Genomic DNA, 17,911 nt, shown 5'->3' on the forward strand with positions numbered 1-17,911 from the left:
GGGAAATGGTGACAGAACATGCAGGCATGGCCTAATAACCACAAAAGCCATTATAACATTCAGTCAGAGGGAGCAAGATAAGGTGGTGGGGTCTGGGGCTGTGAAAAAAGAGCTTCCTCACATGCTCTGTAGGACCACCAGAGCTGAATATCCAAGGGAAGAAGAAATGCTCAGCTTCCCTCCTGGCCCACTGGTGTCTCCAGTTTCTATGCAGAGTCTGACTCTAGTAAGATGCTGAAAATAATGAACCTGGATGACGAAGCTCATGGGGTTAAAACTACTGTAGTGCAGGGCAGCACAGTTAAGGAGGAAACATGGATTTGGGAGGAAAAATAAAACCCAAAATAACCTGCAAAGGTGGAGGGTCAAACTCTGTATATCCTCATTCTTATCTCAGTGGGTTGCTTAATGCATTGCTCAGTTGGACTCATGAGGTCAATGATAAAAACACAAGGTAATATTTATTGTTGACTCAGAAACAGGGTTTGTTGCTCCATTTCCCCCCTCATCATAAAGCACAGTGTTTATGTTACTGCTCTGTGTACATGCAGACAAACTTTTTCTATTAGAGGCATCCTTATTTAACACTATCTTTCTTGTGCAGTAGAGAAAATACTGAACGTTGTTATATTTTAGCTTAATGTTTTGTTTAATCCTGGGGTCAGTCAAAATCCCAGTCTTTCTTCCTTGTTCAGAATTATCAGAGAATCCAAGTGTAACTCAAGGTGAGAGACCACAACAGACACATCCTTAGGTCCAAGGTCGGATGACAGCAGGGGAGAATCGCCATGAAGAGGAAAGACATCATGGACATGTCTTTCCCTAACTGGATTGTATCCTCATTCAGTGTATGTAGTGAGGAGTGACTCTCAGGACCTCACCAGGAGTCGTGTCACATCTCAGCCTCTTAAGCAGCCTCATGAAATGAAGGTCGGTGGGAGTTAGGTTGAATTCTGCAACATGAACCCAAGAACAGCCTCAATTGTGAGGACTGAAGTAGATTCACAGATAAAATATTGCATGCCTTTCTTTTAGTCATAATTGTGTGAGAGAGGAACACAGAATCCATGAGGATTTTGAAAAGTTGGTTTTGTGATGATTAATTATAATCAGGGTTTCCCTGGACATGTTTGCTGTGAGAGTTTCTGCACTCTGCAGGGCTCATCAGCCTTTCTGGCTGAACACTGAGTTTGTGGATCTCAATGTTGGTTCAACCAAACACTCACTTCTACCCTATCTTGCTTCAGAATAATTTAATTCATGACCTTCCAGGTGTCTGTGGTTTGTTGCTGCTCTTGTGAAGGCTAAGGCAACACGACTGAGAGAGTCACACAGCCCTCCCTCACAGGGCCCCTCCCCTCAGCCTCCTACATCTTGGTTTGTGTGCAGCGTCCCCTGCATTTCCCTCACTGTGTCACTCAGAGCACAGTAGTACAGGGCAGAGTCTGACAGCTGCACTGAGGACTTCTGCAGGTGGAAGGAGCCGCTGCTCTTATGGAGAGTGGCATGGAACCCTTGCTGCTCTGTCCTCTTGTTGTCTGTGGCGCTTCTCAGGAGCAGCTGAGGGGCTTTGTTGAGGGATTGTACATACCATAAAAGCAGAGGTTCTGAATAAGAAGTTTGATAGTTGCAGTTCAGGATCAGAGGTGCCCCCACTGTGAGAGTAACTGGGCCTTCGGTCTGAGTTATGGGCTCTCCATTGCTCTTCTCTAGACAGGAATAAGATTGATTCGTTACAGGATAAGATGGATGAAGGTCATTTCAACGTTTAGAAAAATGAACTATCATTAATACTTAGAAGAAAAGAATACTTACCGAAAGTTAAGAGGATCACAATATTGAAATAGATGACAGAAAACATGCTTGTAGAAGGAAATGATTCTTGCTTCTTGCAGTACACCCTATCTTACAGGGCTGGGCACCTGAAAGATTTTCTAGAAACTATTCTCTAATAGGCAAGAAACTCTGTAAAACAGAATTGTGTGTGTGTGTGTGTGTGTGTGTGTGTGTGTGTGTGTGTGTGTGTGCCTGAAGAGGAAGTAGGCTGGTTCAACTGGGACGTCGCCATGCAAATGAAATGAAACCACATCTAGAGCAGCGGTGATCTCTGGTGGTTTCTGTGCAAACTGCACCAAAGCCTTGTCTGTCATTTGCCTTTAATTCTGCAGTAGACACAGTTAGCAGGTGGCATGTCCCAAAACTCCTAGTGGATGGCTGGAACCAAATGTAGCATATGCTGTTTTTATACACACACACACACACACACACACACACACACACACACACACACAGATTTATCTGTGTGAAAGGATTGGAGGACACATTAACTACTTTTCATTTTGTATTTTGCTTCTTTTGTCTACTAGGTTCTAATAAGAAACAATAAATAGTTATTAAAAGTTAAGAGCCTTCCCACCAAGATGAACATTCTGTACTAATGACACTGAGTTCATTTAATGGAGGGATTGGATTTAAATGGATCTTTGGAGTTGGTTCTGGAACCACCACACCAAAGAATTCACTTTCATCTGGAGTTAATACAAAATTTTCTAACATTCATTGTATCTTTAGAAACAGGATTTCAGGTTGTTTAAAAATATCCAACTGTTAATATAATTCAGAAATATTTTCAACTCAAAGGTGGAAAGACGTCTGCTTTTGTGGTCACAGGTTTGTGTGCATGCAGCAGGCACCTGGGGAGCACTGTGCACTTGCTGCACAGAAGTATGTGGCTGAGTCCCCAGGATGGGCAGCTGTGATGTTCAGGGAGAGATGTTTGTCCTTCTTATTCAGTAGGACAATGAGTCCTTGTTCTTCTTTTCTATCCACATTTGAAAGGACATTTATAAGCAACTGGAGACCTGCCCCAGGCTCTTGTTTGTACCAGTAGAAGTAATAATTGGTGGTGTCTGTGTAGGTGCAGTTGATAAGGGCACTGCCACCCTCCTGGACACTCAGGAGAGAAGGGTGTTGCACCAGGTGCTCTCCTCTGCTCACACCTGTGCAAAAGGAAAAACAGGAAGACCACGAGGTCACCATTCCCCACACTTTGTTTTTCCTCCTATAGTGATTTCAGGCAATCTGGGGGAATCAGTCTGCTCCTCAGACTGAATGAACATTGCCAAAAATGCTTTGTTTCTCCAAAGCTCTCACTCACGGTTCAGCTGCAACCACCAGCACAGGAACAAAGGTCCAGTCAGTGTCCTCATAGCTCTCCCTGTGGACTGCGGCCTTCAGAAAGGCAAGACGCTTCTGTGGTCAGCTCACGTCCTCTGTCCTCCACAGCACTGCGGGTTCTTCAGCTGTCTGCACAGAAGCCTGCTGACTGCAGCTGCTCTCACAGAAGTCAACCAAAAAGTCACTTTGTAAGTTTGTAGCAGTGGAGATGCTCTGCCACCTTGTGGACAGATCCTACCTGCTGCACCAGCTGCTTTAGCCCTCTTTTATACTATTACATTTTTTCATATCTTTACTTTAAAGCCTTTCATAAATATTACCCTTTAGAAAATAGAATGCAGTATTGAGAAGTGTTCAAGTATTATCTGCCTATAGCACAGACTTCCACATATTTGCTATAATTTTAGAATAAATATTTCTGGGACATTTCTGATGGCTCATCTGTTCTGCAGGTTATCTGGCACTGAGCAGAATTAGGGAACATTGAGATGAGTCCTCCAATAACAGATTTACATGCTCTCCTTCCCCTCAACACCCCAACATGCTCAGAAGACAGTGCTTCATTGAGATATTAGCCATCCAGGGTGTGAAAATCTGGGAGTTTTTGGACTTAGGGTTAACCTGCCTTGGTGATGTCATTGCTTACTCATCTTTTGAGGGTAGCTATGATCTGCATGCTAACAAACCCAAACTCAACTCTAGGTAGACTGTCAATTCTAAAAACAAAACAAGACAAAACAGCAAAGGAATTTCAGAATTAAAACGCATTGTGTGTCCAATGGGCTTGACAGATACTTACACAACATTCCACCCTAAAGCAGCAATTGGGCCTTTCACTAAAATAGATCACATTATTGAAGCCCCAACAAATATAAAAGAATTGAAATTATGTCTCTTATATTATTAGGTCATAACAGTATACAATTAGAAACCCATAGCAGGAAAGGCTACAGAAACCACACAATTACATGAATATTTCTTAAAAAGCCAGTGAGTTATTGAAAAAGAAGCATGGAAAAATTTTAAAATTTCATAGAATCAAGTAAAAAATGAAACCATACATTTTCACAACCTTTGAGATACATCAAAAGCAGTTCTAGGATGACTAGCTGGCTCAGTGGGTAAAGGCACTGATTGCCAGGCTTTACAACCTGAATTCAGTCCCCAGGACTCTCATGGTAGAAGGAGAAAATTCACACCCACAGATTCTCCTCTGACAGCCATACATGTGCCATAACATATTCATGACAAACACAAGCACAAAATATGTGTGCTTTGAAATGTGAAAAAAAATTAAAAATAAATTCTAAAAGAAATGTTTACAATTTTAAGTGCCTTTATTAGAAAATCAGGGAGCCAACGCTCCCTCTCCAAGAATCAATCAGTTGCCCACAACTCAGCAACAAGTGGTGTTCAGTATTTGTGCCTGCATCCCCTTTATTGTTGAGATTTTGTCTACCGTGAGCTTGCATAGTTCTATCATGCTATCAAAACTGCTATGAGTTCGTGTGTGTAACTTCCTGATGTGTCTGAAAAGTACTGTTTACCTACAGCCATCTGATGCCTCTGGCTTACTATCAAATTCTGGAGGGCATGAAAGAAGATTGGCAATGTCCTGTAATTGGGGTGTCTATCTCCAAAGAAAGGTAACTTGTTCTATTCCCTGGGTTTTTATACAGTAGCCTATGCTATCTAGTAGGAGCTTTATCATCCTATCATAGGGTAACTCCATTCTAATTTTTTCTTCTATATTTTTAATTTAAATTAGAAACAATCTTGCTTTACATGTCAATCCCAGTTCTCTCTCCCTCCCCTCCTTTGCCTCTACTGACACCCTATCCCATTCCCTTTCTGCTCCCCAGGGAGGGTGAGGCCTTCCATGGGGGATCTTCAAAGTCTGTCTGATGCTGCAACAATAAATGGCACACTTACTGAAAGTAAAAATAAGTATTTATTGTAGAAATTACTCACAAGAGACAAACAAGTAACCCAGATGAGCCGAGTAGTTTTCCACCGCCAAACTGGAAGCTGGAAAGCCGAAAAAAGAAAGCGAGACTTCTGTTGTTTAGTCTTTTATACCTTCCTTCGTAACGCCCCTAGCCATGCCCAAAAGTGGGCCTGGCTAGTGACGTAGTTCACCTCCTACGTCTGTATACATCTTTAATCATGCCTAAAGTGGGTGTGGTTAGCAGTGTGGTAGACGGCCCTTTTGTTGCCTCATCTGTATGCGCCTCTAATAAGTCACATGGCTAATGGTGGAGTTCTGTTTTCCTCCTACATCTGTCATATCATTTGGAGCAGGCCCTCCCCCATGTGTCTAGGCTGAGAGAGTATCCCTCTCTGTGGAATGGGCTCCTAAAGTACATTCGTACACTAAGGATAAATACTGTTCCATTACTAGAGGCCCAATAGATTGCCCAGGCTTCCTCACTGACACCCATGATCAGGGGTCCTGGTTCTGTCCTATGCTTGTTTCCCAGCTTTCAGTTTGGTGTCCATGAACTCCCCCTTGTTCAGGTCAACTGTCTCTGTGGGTTTCTCCAGCCTGGTCTTGATTCCTTTGCTCATTACTCCTCCCTCTCTGCAACTGGATTCCAGGAGTTTGGTTCAGTGTTTAGCTGTGGGTGTCTGCTTCTGTTTCCATCAGCTACTGGAAGAAGGCTCTAGGATGGCATACAAAGTAGTCATCAATCTCATTATAGGGGAAGGACATTTAAAGTAGCCTCTCCACTATTGCTTAGATTCTTAGTTGGGGTCATGCTTGTAGCCCTCTGGACATTTCCCTAGTGCCAGATTTCTCTTTAGACCCATAATGGCTGCCTCTATTATGGTCACTTTTCTTGCTCTCATCTATTCTTCCCCTGAATCAATCATCCTGCTCCCTTATGTCCTCTCCCTGCCTCTTCTCCCTTTCTCTTTCTCTTAACTCCCTCTCTCCTCACCCCATGCTCCCAATTTTCTCAGAAGACCTTGTACCTTTCCCCTTATGTGGGGGACCATGTAGGCTCCTCTTTGTTTCCTAGCTACAATGGAAGTGTGGACTGTAGGCTGGTAATCTTTTACTCTATGTCTAATATCCATATATTAGTGACTATATACCATGTTTGTTTTTTTGTGACTGGGTTACCTCACTCAGTATGGTTTCTTCTAGTGCCATCCATTTACCTGTGAATTTCAAGATTCCATTGTTTTTTTTTAATTGTGTAAATGTACCACATTTTCTTTATCCATTCTTCAGTTGAGACATCTAGGTTTCTTCCACATTCTGGCAATTATAAATAAAGCTGCTATGAACATAGTTGAACAGATATCCTTGTTGTATGAATGTGTATCTTTTGGGTATATGCCTAAGAGTGTAATTGTTGGATCTTGTGGTAGACTGATTCTCACTTTCCTGAAGAACCACCATGCTGATTCCCAGAGTGGCTGTACGAGTTGGCACTCCTACCAGCAGTGAAAGAATGTTCCCTTTTCTCCACATCGTCTTCAGTATAAACTGTCATTGGTGTTTTTTATTTTAGCCATTCTGACAGGAGTAAGATGGTATCTCAGAGTTGTTTTGATTTGCATTTCCCTGATTGCTAAGGATGTTGACCACTTACTTAAGTGTCTTTCAGCCTTTCAGCCATTTAGATTCTTCTAGTGAGATTCTCTATTTACTTCTGTACCCCACTTTTTAATTGGATTGTTTGGCGTTATGGTGGCTAGCTTCTTCAGTTCTTTGTATGTTTTGGAGATCAGCCCTCAGTCAGATGTGGCATTAGTGAAGATCTTTTCCCATTCTGTGTGTTGCCTTTTTGCCTTGTTGACTGAGTCCTTTGCCTTTCAGAAGCTTCTCAGTTTCAGGAGGTTCCATTTATTAGTTGTTGATTTCAGTGTCTGTGCTACTGGTGTTATGTTCAGGAAGTGGTCTCCTGTACCAATTTGTTCAAGGGTACCACCCACTTTCTCTTCTTAGAGGTTCAGTGTGGTTGTATATATAGTGAGGTCTTTGATCCATTTGGACTTAATTTTTGTGCATGGCAATAGATAATGGTTCTATCTGCAGTTTTCTACATGTCAGCATCCAGTTATGCCAGCACCATTTGTTGAAAGTGCTTTCTTCTTTCCATTGTATAATTTTAACTTCTTTGCCAAAGATCAGATGTTCATACGTGTGTGGGTTAATATGAGGGTTTTCAGTTGGATTCCATTAGTCTACCTGTCTATTTTTGTGCCAGTACCAAGCTGATTCAGGATTACACTCTATAATAGAGCTTGATGTCAGGTATTGTGATGCCTCCAGAAGCTCCTTTCTTGTACAGGGTGGTTTTCGCTATTCTGGTCTTTTTCCATACAAAATAGATTATTGTTCTTTCAAGGTCTGGGAAGAATTGTGCTGCGATATTGATGGGTATTGCATTGAATCTGTAGACTTCTTTTAGCAAGATTGCCATTTTTTACTATGTTGATCCTACCTATCCAAGAGCATGAGAGATCTTTCCATTTGTGGTATCTTCTTTAATGTCTTCCTTTAAAGACTCAAAGTTATTGTTATACAGGTATTTCACTTGTTTTGTTAGTGTTTCCCCAAGATATTTTATGTTGTTTGTGGTTATTGAAGCCTCGTAGAAAGAGTTTGGCAAAGACACTTCTGCTTCTATTGTGTGGAATACTTTGAGAAGACATGGTATAAGCTGTTCTTTGTATTTCTGGTAGAATTCTGCACGTTTCCATCTGGCACTGGGCTTTTTTTAGGAGACTTTTGATGACTGCTTCTATTTCATTAGGGGTTATAGGTGTATTTAAACTGCTTATCTGTTCCTGATTTAATTTTTGTGATATCTATCCAGAAAATTGTCCATTTCCTTTAAGTTTTCAAATTTTGTAGAGTACATGTTTTCAATGTGTGACCTGAAGATTCTCTGCATTTTCTCAGTGTCTGTTGTTATGACACCCCTTTATTTCTGATTTTTTAATTCACATGTTCTCTCTCTGTCTTTTGGCTAGTTTGGATAAAGGTTTGTCTTCTTATTTTCTCAAAGAACTTTTTGTTACATTGATTCTTTGTATTGTTTACTTTGTTTCTACTTTATTGATTTCAGCCCTCAATTTGATGATTTCCTGGTGTTTGCTCCTCAGCGGGGAGTCTGCTTCTTTTTGTTCTAGAGATTTCAGTTATGATATTAATTCTCTAGTGTTACTATTCTCCAGTTTTTTCATGTGGGCACTTAGTGCTATGAACTTTCCTTTTAGCACTGCTTTCTATGTGTCCCATAAGTTTGGGTATGTTGTGTCTTCAATCTCATTGAATTCTAGGAGTCTTTAATTTCTCTTTTTATTTCTTCCTTGAACCAGGAATGGTGCAATTGCACATTGTTCAATTTCCATGAGTTTGTAGAGTTTCTGCAATTTATGTTGTTATTGAATTCTAACTTTAAAGCATGGTGGTATGATAAGATACAGGGGGTAATTCCAATTTTTTTTTTGTTGGCTATCTTGCCGAGTATCTGGTTGATTTTAGAGAAGCTTCAATGTGGCGCTGAGAAAAAGGTATATTCTTTTGGTTTTGGGTAGAATGTTCTATACTGTAAAGGGAAGCCTTCCCGCCAGCCTGGTTCCAGAGCTGCATCAGTCCCAAATAAACACACAGGAGGCTATGTTAATTATGAAGCTATTGGCCTTGCTTTTTTCTTACTGGCTAGCTCTGACTTAAGTACTTGTCCCATGATTGCTAATCTAAGTATTTCTCTTACCGGAGAAGTTTCCAAGCTTCTTATCTCTATGGAGGTTACATCTTGACTCCCTGTGTTTCTCCTATCCAGAGTCCTCCTGGACTCCTAGTCCCACCTATCTTGCTTCCCTATTGGCCAACAGTGCTTTATTGACATATACACAGGACTTCCCAAACATCTCCTCTTTTCTGTTTAAACAAAAATAAAGGTCTTAACTTCAACACAGTCAAATTATATATAACAGAACAGTTATCAAGGAAGAACACAGTTACAACATTTTGTCTATCAACATTCAGCAAGATTTAAAGAAAATATCATCTATCCCATCCTTGTGAGTCCAAAGTCCTATATGTAGCTTATCTGTTATCATAACTAAGGAAAACTATAATTATAACTGTCTGCCTTCAACTATATCAAAGACCACAGAAGGATAATATATAAACACTAGGATTGATAGAGACATCTCGCTTCCTGGGCAGTCACCCAAAGTTCCTCTGTAATGTTGGGGCATCCATCTTCAGCCCATAGGCCACAGTGTGTCTGGTACATTTCTCAGCAAAGCAGGAAATTTTAAACTGTCCATCTGCATCAGCAGTCTGTCAGTCATTTTTCTGTGTCCTGCAGAAAGTCTTGTAGACTCTTCCATGAAGCAGGAACCCTGAAGGACTATTTGAGTTCAGCAGTCACTTTCCTGTGGGTCCTGCATATCCAGTTTATACAGCAACAGTCCAGAAGTCTAGGCAAGAGCAGTTTCTTGCCCAAATGGCTAATCTTGCCATGTTGAAAGCAAACTCCTTAACGAGTTTCTTCAATGCCCATCTTCCTCTCAGACATAATTGGTGCTGCCAGGAGCAGACATTTCTCATTGTCAAGAAAAACCCTAAACCATTTTAAATGCCATTTTCTGAAGGTCTTTGAAAGGTTTGAAGACTGTCTATCTATTTCAAATATATTTCTGTATATCTAGAAAACCTAACTTACCTAACTATAAGTTCTTACTATTATAAGTAACTATCTATATTCTATATTGAATTATGCATTATGTATTAGTATAAACACAATACTTAATCAAGAGGAGAAATATACGCATCACAAAATTGACCTTGAATTTGTATCAATAAATGAAAAACCATACCAATACAAAGTACTCATTTCCATCCCATAATTCCATTTTTTCTTTAAAAAGAGATTGGTTGTGATCATTAACCAATTATAAATAATCCCATTTAAATGAAAACAAAGATTTAGAAACAAGATGGGAATTAGAACGTTGCTCATTCCAAACTGCTTCTTGCTAGAAGGGGGCACTGTTCATACCATGGGGATCATGACAAAACTCAGAAACTTGTATAAGTCCTTATTTTCAGGGTCTGTAAGGCTGCATCGTCTTTGCTGTTTCAGGTGTTGAATCACTTGGGCCATTGCTTCCAGGGGTCTTGGTTCATCAAACCACAGAAGCCTGGAAGGAATCCACAGCTTTTCATTTTCTGTAGAAACATAAACAATAACTCCTTTCCAAAGTAACATATCCTTATACTTAAATTTTGAAGTCAAGGCATTTTCAAAAGATATAAGTTGAATTAATTCAGCAGCATTTATAATCAAGGGTACTTTAGCACCTGTTTCTTCCGTAGCAATGAAAAAACTGAAAAACACAATAGCATACAGTATCCAGACTCTCTGTGTATTTTCCATCTTTACGTGGCTTATTTATTTACTTATTATTACTCTATTTCTTTTACTTTTATTTATTTTTCTCTGAGACAGGGTTTTTCTTTGTAAATCTACCTGCCTCTGTCTCTGGAGCAAATCCTACCAGCTTGTGCCACCACAGCCAGCTTCTCTTTTATTTACCACTATTCCGTTTCTTTTTCTCTCTCAATCTTACGTATATTCTTAAACACACTGTAAACCTTTAGAGGTTTTTCTTCATTCAAGTCTGACTTTACTGTAAATCTTTGCTTTTCTGGCCAAGTGTCTTATCTGTTAAAATTGCGGCTGTTTAAACTGCCGATTTTCCAAGATGGCGGGAGTAAGAGTTACTCCAGCTCATTGTCTCAGTCTATGTCCAGCAAAAGCTGCCGGCTTAGAGATGTGGTCACTGCCACTTCCAGCTGTATGTACACACCTTTTAATTGTTAGCAGAGCTTCTTAAAAGAACCTTGTTTTTTTTGCCAAGTCAGGAAGACTCCCTTAAGCAAGCCACGTGAGTCTCTGCTTGTCGCTAGCAAAACGGAGCCCACCTGAGAAAATGCTGCTACCAGAAAGCCGTGTTTCTCTCTGTTCTTTTGTTTCTAAAATTCCTTTAAAGCTTTTGTCATTCTACGTGGAAATTCATGATCTCACTTCTGATCACCAATAGTAAAGAGAGAAGCTTTTTCCTTGCCAGCTGCTTTAGGTTTATCCCCGCCAGTCGCCTGGGCTCTGCCGCGTTGCAGTCCCCAAATAACACACAAGGCACTGTATTAATTATGAAGCTGTTGGCCTTGCTTGTTTCTTACTGGTCTGCTCTGACTTAATTACTTATCCCATAATTGCTAATCTAAGTTTCCAGGCTTCCTATCCCTATTGTGGTTACAGCTTGACTCCTTGTGTTTTTCCTACCCAGAGTTCTCCTGGACTCCTAGTCCCACCTGTTTTGCTTCCCTATTGGCCAACAGTGCTTTATTGACATATACACATGACTTCCCCAACATATACATATCTGTTAAACCCAATTGGGTCAAAACTTCTTTTAGTTTCTTTGTTAAATTTCTGTCTGATGGTCCTGTCTACTATTGAGAGTGGGATGTTGAAGTCTCCCACTTTAAGTGTGTGAGGTTTTATGTGTGATTTGAGTTTTAGTAATGTTTCTTTTACTGATGTATTTGGGGAATAGATGCTGATAACTGAGACTTCATCTTGATGGATTTTCCCTGTGATGAATATGAAATACCTTCTTCATCTCTTTTGATTCATTTTAGTATGAAGTCTACTTTGTTACATATTAGGATTGCTACACCAGCTTATTTCTTGGGTCCATTTGATTGGAAAACCTTTTCCCATCCCTTGACTCTGAGGGACCATCTGCCTTTGAAGTTGAGGTGTGTTTCTTATATGCAGCAGAAGGATGGATTCTGTATTCATATCCATTCTTTTAGTGTGTGTCTTTTTATAGGTGAGTTAAGACTCTTAATATGAGGGATATTAATGACCTTGATTTTTTATTCTTGTTTGTTTTGGATTTGTTGATGTTGGTGATATTGTGTAGATTCCTCCTCCCGTTTTTTTCTTTTGGCTGGTAAAGTGGGATTATCTATTTGTCTATGCTTTTGTGAGTATAGTTTTCCTCATTGGGTGGAGTTTTCCTTCTAGTACTTTCTGTAGGGTGGATTAGTAGATATGTATTGTTTAAATCTGGTTTTGTCATTTCATGACAAATGACAAAACCATATATGGTTTTTGAAAGCTTTGCTGGGTATAGTAGTCTGGGCTGTCATCCATGGTCTCTTAGTGTTCCTTGAATATCTATCTAAGACCTTCTGGCTTTCAGAGTTTCCATGGAGAATTCAGGTGTAATTCTGATAGGTTTGCCTTTTACCTTTCTTGGCCTTTTTCCTTTGCTGCTCTTAATATTCTTTCTTTATTCTTATGTTTGGGGTCTTTATTATTATGTTTCCAGGGTATTTTTCTGTTTGGTCCACTCTATTTGGTGTTCCCTCAGCTTCTTGCACTTTTATTAACATGTCTTTCTTTAGGTTGGGAAAGTTTTCTTCTATGATTTTATTGAATATGTTTCTAGCTCTTTGAGGTGAATTTCTTTACCTTCTTCTATACCTATTATTCTTAGGTTTGGCCTTTTCATGGTGTCCCATATTTCCTGGATATTTTGTGTTAGGGATTTCTTGGACTTAGGATTTTCTTTGATGGATGAATATATTTCCCTTAGTGTATCTTCGACACCTGAGATTCTGTCTTCCATCTCTTGCATTCTGTTGGTTATGCTTGTATCTGTAGTACCTGACCATTTGCCCAGCTTTTCTATTTCCAGCTTTCCTTCAGACTGTGTTTTTTTATTGTCTCTATTTCAGCTTTCAACCCTTGTACTTTTTGAATTGTTTCTTGTAGTTTTTGCTTTGTCTTTTCCTCTCTTTCTTGCATTTGTTGAAGTATTTGGTTTGTGTTTTCTTCCATTTCTTATAATTCTTGCATTTTTTGGATTTTTCCCTTTGTTTCTTGTAATTTTTTGGCTTACTTTTTCTTCCATGTCTTTAAGGGATTTTCTCATATCTTCTTTGAGGGCCTCTATCATTTTCATGAAGTTGTTTTTAAGGTCTTTCTCATCTGCTTCTTCTGAAATGGATTCTTGTGGGTGTAGGTTCTCTAGTTTCTGGTGGTATTATATTGTTTTTCTGTTGGTGAGGGTGTTTTTGTATTGTCTCCTTCCCATCATTTCTTCCTTTGGGTGCAGAAGGAGTCTCTTCTTCCCCTGGTGGGTATGTGACCACAGTTCCTTTACAGTGGATGGGAGAATGTCCAATACCCTGGTGACTTTCCTCTTGCATGGATGGAGGCTGTCCTAGTAGGCTGGACCCTTGCCTCGCCTGTCCCGTGGGTGGAGACTCTGACTTGGAAGCTGGCAGTCTCTGGAAAGGCAGAATCCCTTTGGGCTGGGAACTGGAACTGCTGTGTGCAGTCCTCAGGTCTCCAGTGTTTCTGCTCAAGCCACTGGAAGTTAGGACCTAATCTGTTTTATGACCAAATTAAATCTGGGGAGGAAATGGTTTATCTGGCTTACACTTCCTTATCTTAATCCTCCACTAGAGCTGGAGGTAGTGGCAGGAACCTGGAGGCACGAACTGAAGCAGAGGCCATGGAGGATCACTGCTTACTGCCTTGCTTCTATGGTTTGTTCAACTTGTTTCTTATATAGCCCAGGACCAACTGCCTATGGATAGCACCCCCACAGTGAACTGAGCCCTGACACATCAATCATTAATTAAGAAAATTCAACACCAACATGCTCAGAGTCCAGTCTGATGGAGAAAATTCCTCTACTGAGGTTTTCTGTTCGTAGGTGACAAGTGTGTGTCAGCTTCACAAATAAACTAACCAGTGCACACATTTAAGGAAAGAATGTGAAAATGCATTATTTTGGGACAATAGAAAAACCAATATACCTATAAAATAATAAATAAAATTAGAAGGTTATCAAATGGGCTGATGTTAATTATATACCTCAAGCTCCTAGAAAAACAAGGACAAAGAAAAACCCAACAACACAACACTATAAGAAGTCAAAAGTGGTATACACACGGACTTTGGACTCCAATAGAACAATGTGAGGTGCACTCTCACCCAGAACTCTTGGGAAAGGGTCTAGGCCCTGCCCTATATGAAATGACACACTATGGACACCCCCACGGAGGGCCTCACCCTCCCTGGAGAAATGAGAGGATAACGGGGGGGGGAGGGGAGGGCACGGGAGGAAGGGAGGGAATGGGAGAGGGACCTGGAACTGACTTGTGAAGCAACCTTGATTCTTATCTAAATTTAAACTGGAAAATAACATTAAAAAAAAAAGAAGTCAAAAGTGAGCTGGTTATTGGTGGCATCTGCCTTTAATCCCAGCACTCCGGAGGCAGAGGCAGGCGTATCTCTGTGAGTTCGAGGCCATCCTGGTCTACAGAGCAAGTTCCAGGACAGCCTCCAAAACAATACAGAGAAACCATGCCTCAAAAACAATACAGAAAAAAAAGAAATCAAACGTGTAGGAATTGATGAAACTGAAAATATAAATAAAGCAGAGAATCATGAAACAAGGACAGAGTTCTGGTTAAAGACAATGAATTTGGAAAACTCTTAACCAAATTAACCAAAAGAAAGAGAAGACATGAACACATATCAATACACATTATCAATTTAAATAGGATTTTACAACTAATACCAAGGGGATTCATGAGCTATTAGGGAAAACTAAGATAATACATTCTAAAAAATCTTAAAGGCATTCAAGTTAATAAATTATTGGATGCATATGAATTGTCGAAATTGAATTGAGAGAACATAAATAACATAAACAGATACACAATAATCAGATTAAGCCTAGGATGATGGAGTCAGCATCCAGTTCTACATTTAAGGAAGAGATGGCATTGACAGCAATGCTCTTCCAAATGTCTCATGAAGCAGAAATTGAAGGAACTCTATTAAAGTATCCTATGAAGTCATCATTACATTGATACCAAAATCAGATAATGACCCTGCATAATAAAGAAATGCAAAGAGTGATTTTCTTAGTGAATAAAGATGGGATAACTCTCAGCAAAATATTTAGAAATTGTATTCAACAATGTATTTTAAGAAATATATACATCATGATCAACTTGTTCTCATTTTATGGGTTTAATTCAAGTATGAGTCAATATATACATATCAGCAGATTTAATATATTACATAAAGAAGGAACGTATCTCAATGTAATACAGGCTATGCATGACTGAACTTTATCCAATGTTGTAACAAATAAGGAAGAACTAAAAGTATCTCTTCTAAAATTTAGGACAAGACAAAGTTGGTGTATTAATTACTTTTTATTTTCCTTTTTGGCTATGATAAAACCCCATAGCCAGGAAACTTACAAAATCAAGGGTTCAATTGTGCTTTGTTTCCAGAGGGATAAGAGTCTATCGTGGTGAGAACACAGGTCATCAAGAGAGACACACATGACAGCAGGAGCAGGAAAGTGAGGGGTCACATCTTGAGCTGCAAGCACTGAGCAGAGAGAGGTAGACATGGTATGATGTTAAATATCCCCACTCACAAATGGAATTGTTATGTTCTTTACAGGCACTTCATAAAAACTCACATTTCAGCAAAGTAGTGGGTTGCAACACTGAACATATGTAGTCAGTGGCTCTTTTATACACCAAAATGAATACTCTGAAAGTAACAAAACAAATAACATTCACAAGCATTTAAAAATATACAGTCAAACCAAGAGGGTAAATAACTTCTGCAATAAAAAGTTTAAAACACTGGATAAAGAAATTGAAGGTGACACTAGAAAATATCAAACCCCCAATACTTACAGATTAGTAGAATCAATACCGAGAAAGGGCTGTGTTATGGAGAGGATCTACAGTTTGAATTAAATCACTGGCAAAATGCCAATAGCATTACTCATTGAAGTAGAAAAAAACAATCCTAAAATTCATGTAGAATCACAAAGTGTGGGCAACGTGATCCTGAGTAAAAATAGCAAGGCAGACAGTTGGTTTCACAGTTGTTAGTATTCAGGCATTTGTACTGGCCTGCCTTTGGAGTTCTGACAGGATAAGCCCTCAGCTGCTGCCACTAGGAGCATCACCTGTGCCTATTCATTATGTTCCCTTATAAAATATCTCTGACCACCTCCCCCTCTCTCATTCTTTCTCTCCCTCTGTCTGTATGTTCCCCCAATCTCTCTCTTTCTTTGCCTCTCTTTCCTCTTTCCAACTGTTCAGGGGCCGGTTTCCCCTCCCCCTTCCCCTTTTTATGATCCTTTTCCCTTAATAAAAAAAGACCTCCACTGGAATTCGGTTGCATGACATCTTTCTTGAACTGCCTTTTTAAAATTACGATAACTGAACTCAAATGAACAGAGTCAAAGGAACAAAAGTAGCATTTTACTGACACAAAAGAGACATGCAGACCAATAGGATAGAATTGAGTACTCAGAAATGAACAACAAAACTACAGCTATGCAACTTGACAAAGGTTTCAACACATTGGTGAAGCACCTTCAATAATGTGCCAGGAAAAAAAGAAATCTGTGTGCAGAAGAATAAGAGTAGGTCTTTTATTGGGTGTGAAATTAATTTAAACCATAAGCCTTACATACTAAAAGTGTTTAAAAAACAGATAAACCATTTCAATAATAAATACAAACAAAGACTTTCTAAAATACTCCAATAATTGAGAAAATGATTCCAAGAATTAACAAGAATGGGAGATTGGCCTGGTGGCTTGGGCAGTAAAGGCACATGCTGCATATTCCTGGTGACAAAGTCTGATTTCCACTACCCATGTGGACGTGGAAGGAGAGAAATGGTGACATGAAGTTGTCTGTTCTCCATGTGATCATGTGCACTATGGCACCTGTGCCCTCCCACAATAATAGTAATGATAATAATTAACCAATGAGATCACATAGAATTATAAAGTATCTGTGTAATAAATGCAATACTTAACAGAGTGAATAGACAGTGTCTTACTCAGTGTTTCTCTTGCTGTGACAATACGCCATGACCCCAAACAATTTGAGGATGAGAGAGTTTATTTCCTTTTACAGTCTGTAGTCTTTCAGTCAGGAAAGTCAGGGCAAGATAATCAGACTCAGAAAGGCAGCTAGTGCTTGTTTTTGAATTTAAGGTTTCAGGAACCTTCTATCTATCTATCTATCTATCTATCTATCTATCTATCTTCATTTCCATCCATCCTCTATCTATCTATCTATCTATCTATCTATCTATCTATCTATCTTCATTTCCATCCATCCATCCATCCATCCATCCATCTACTATCTGTCTGTCTGTATATCTATCATCTATCTTAATTTCCATCCATCCTCTATCTATCTACCTATCTATCTACGATATATCTACTATCTATCACCTATCTATCTACATACATGTATAAAGATGTATACAACAAGAGGAAGGGGTAAACCAATATTTTCGTTTCTCTGACAGATCAGCTTGGTCTTTAAATAGGAGGGAGAGAAGGCTGTGCTTTGACAGGTACTCTGCGGCACTAGGCAAGGAATTCAATTCCTCACACATCCAATTTCCCTTTCTCTGGGTAACTTTTTTTTTGGTACAGGCTGATCATTGGCAGCCATCACTTCATTTATTTCTCATATTAACCATTTCTGTAGATATTACTATTAATAATGTGCAAGAATGAGAAAATCAAGCAAGAAAATTGTGAAGCAATCTTTCAAAATCCCCCCAGCTAATAAGTGGTAGATCCAGAACATCAACCTAAGCCTTAGTATCTGA

The 17,911-nt window shown here is 39.5% G+C and overlaps 1 long non-coding RNA gene across 1 annotated transcript; it reads right to left on the bottom strand.

Moving 5' to 3' along the window:
* Positions 1-435: 435 nt before the first annotated feature.
* LOC110343808 lies at positions 436-2,643 on the bottom strand. Its single transcript, XR_005875100.1, has 3 exons — positions 1,816-2,643; positions 1,592-1,709; positions 436-953 (listed from the first exon to the last, which is right to left on the bottom strand). It is a non-coding gene; the product is annotated as an uncharacterized LOC110343808 (long non-coding RNA).
* Positions 2,644-17,911: the final 15,268 nt, after the last annotated feature.

This window comes from Mesocricetus auratus, unplaced genomic scaffold (genome assembly GCF_017639785.1).
Source record: "Mesocricetus auratus isolate SY011 unplaced genomic scaffold, BCM_Maur_2.0 Super-Scaffold_100707, whole genome shotgun sequence".
Classification (NCBI taxonomy): Eukaryota; Metazoa; Chordata; class Mammalia; order Rodentia; family Cricetidae; genus Mesocricetus; species Mesocricetus auratus.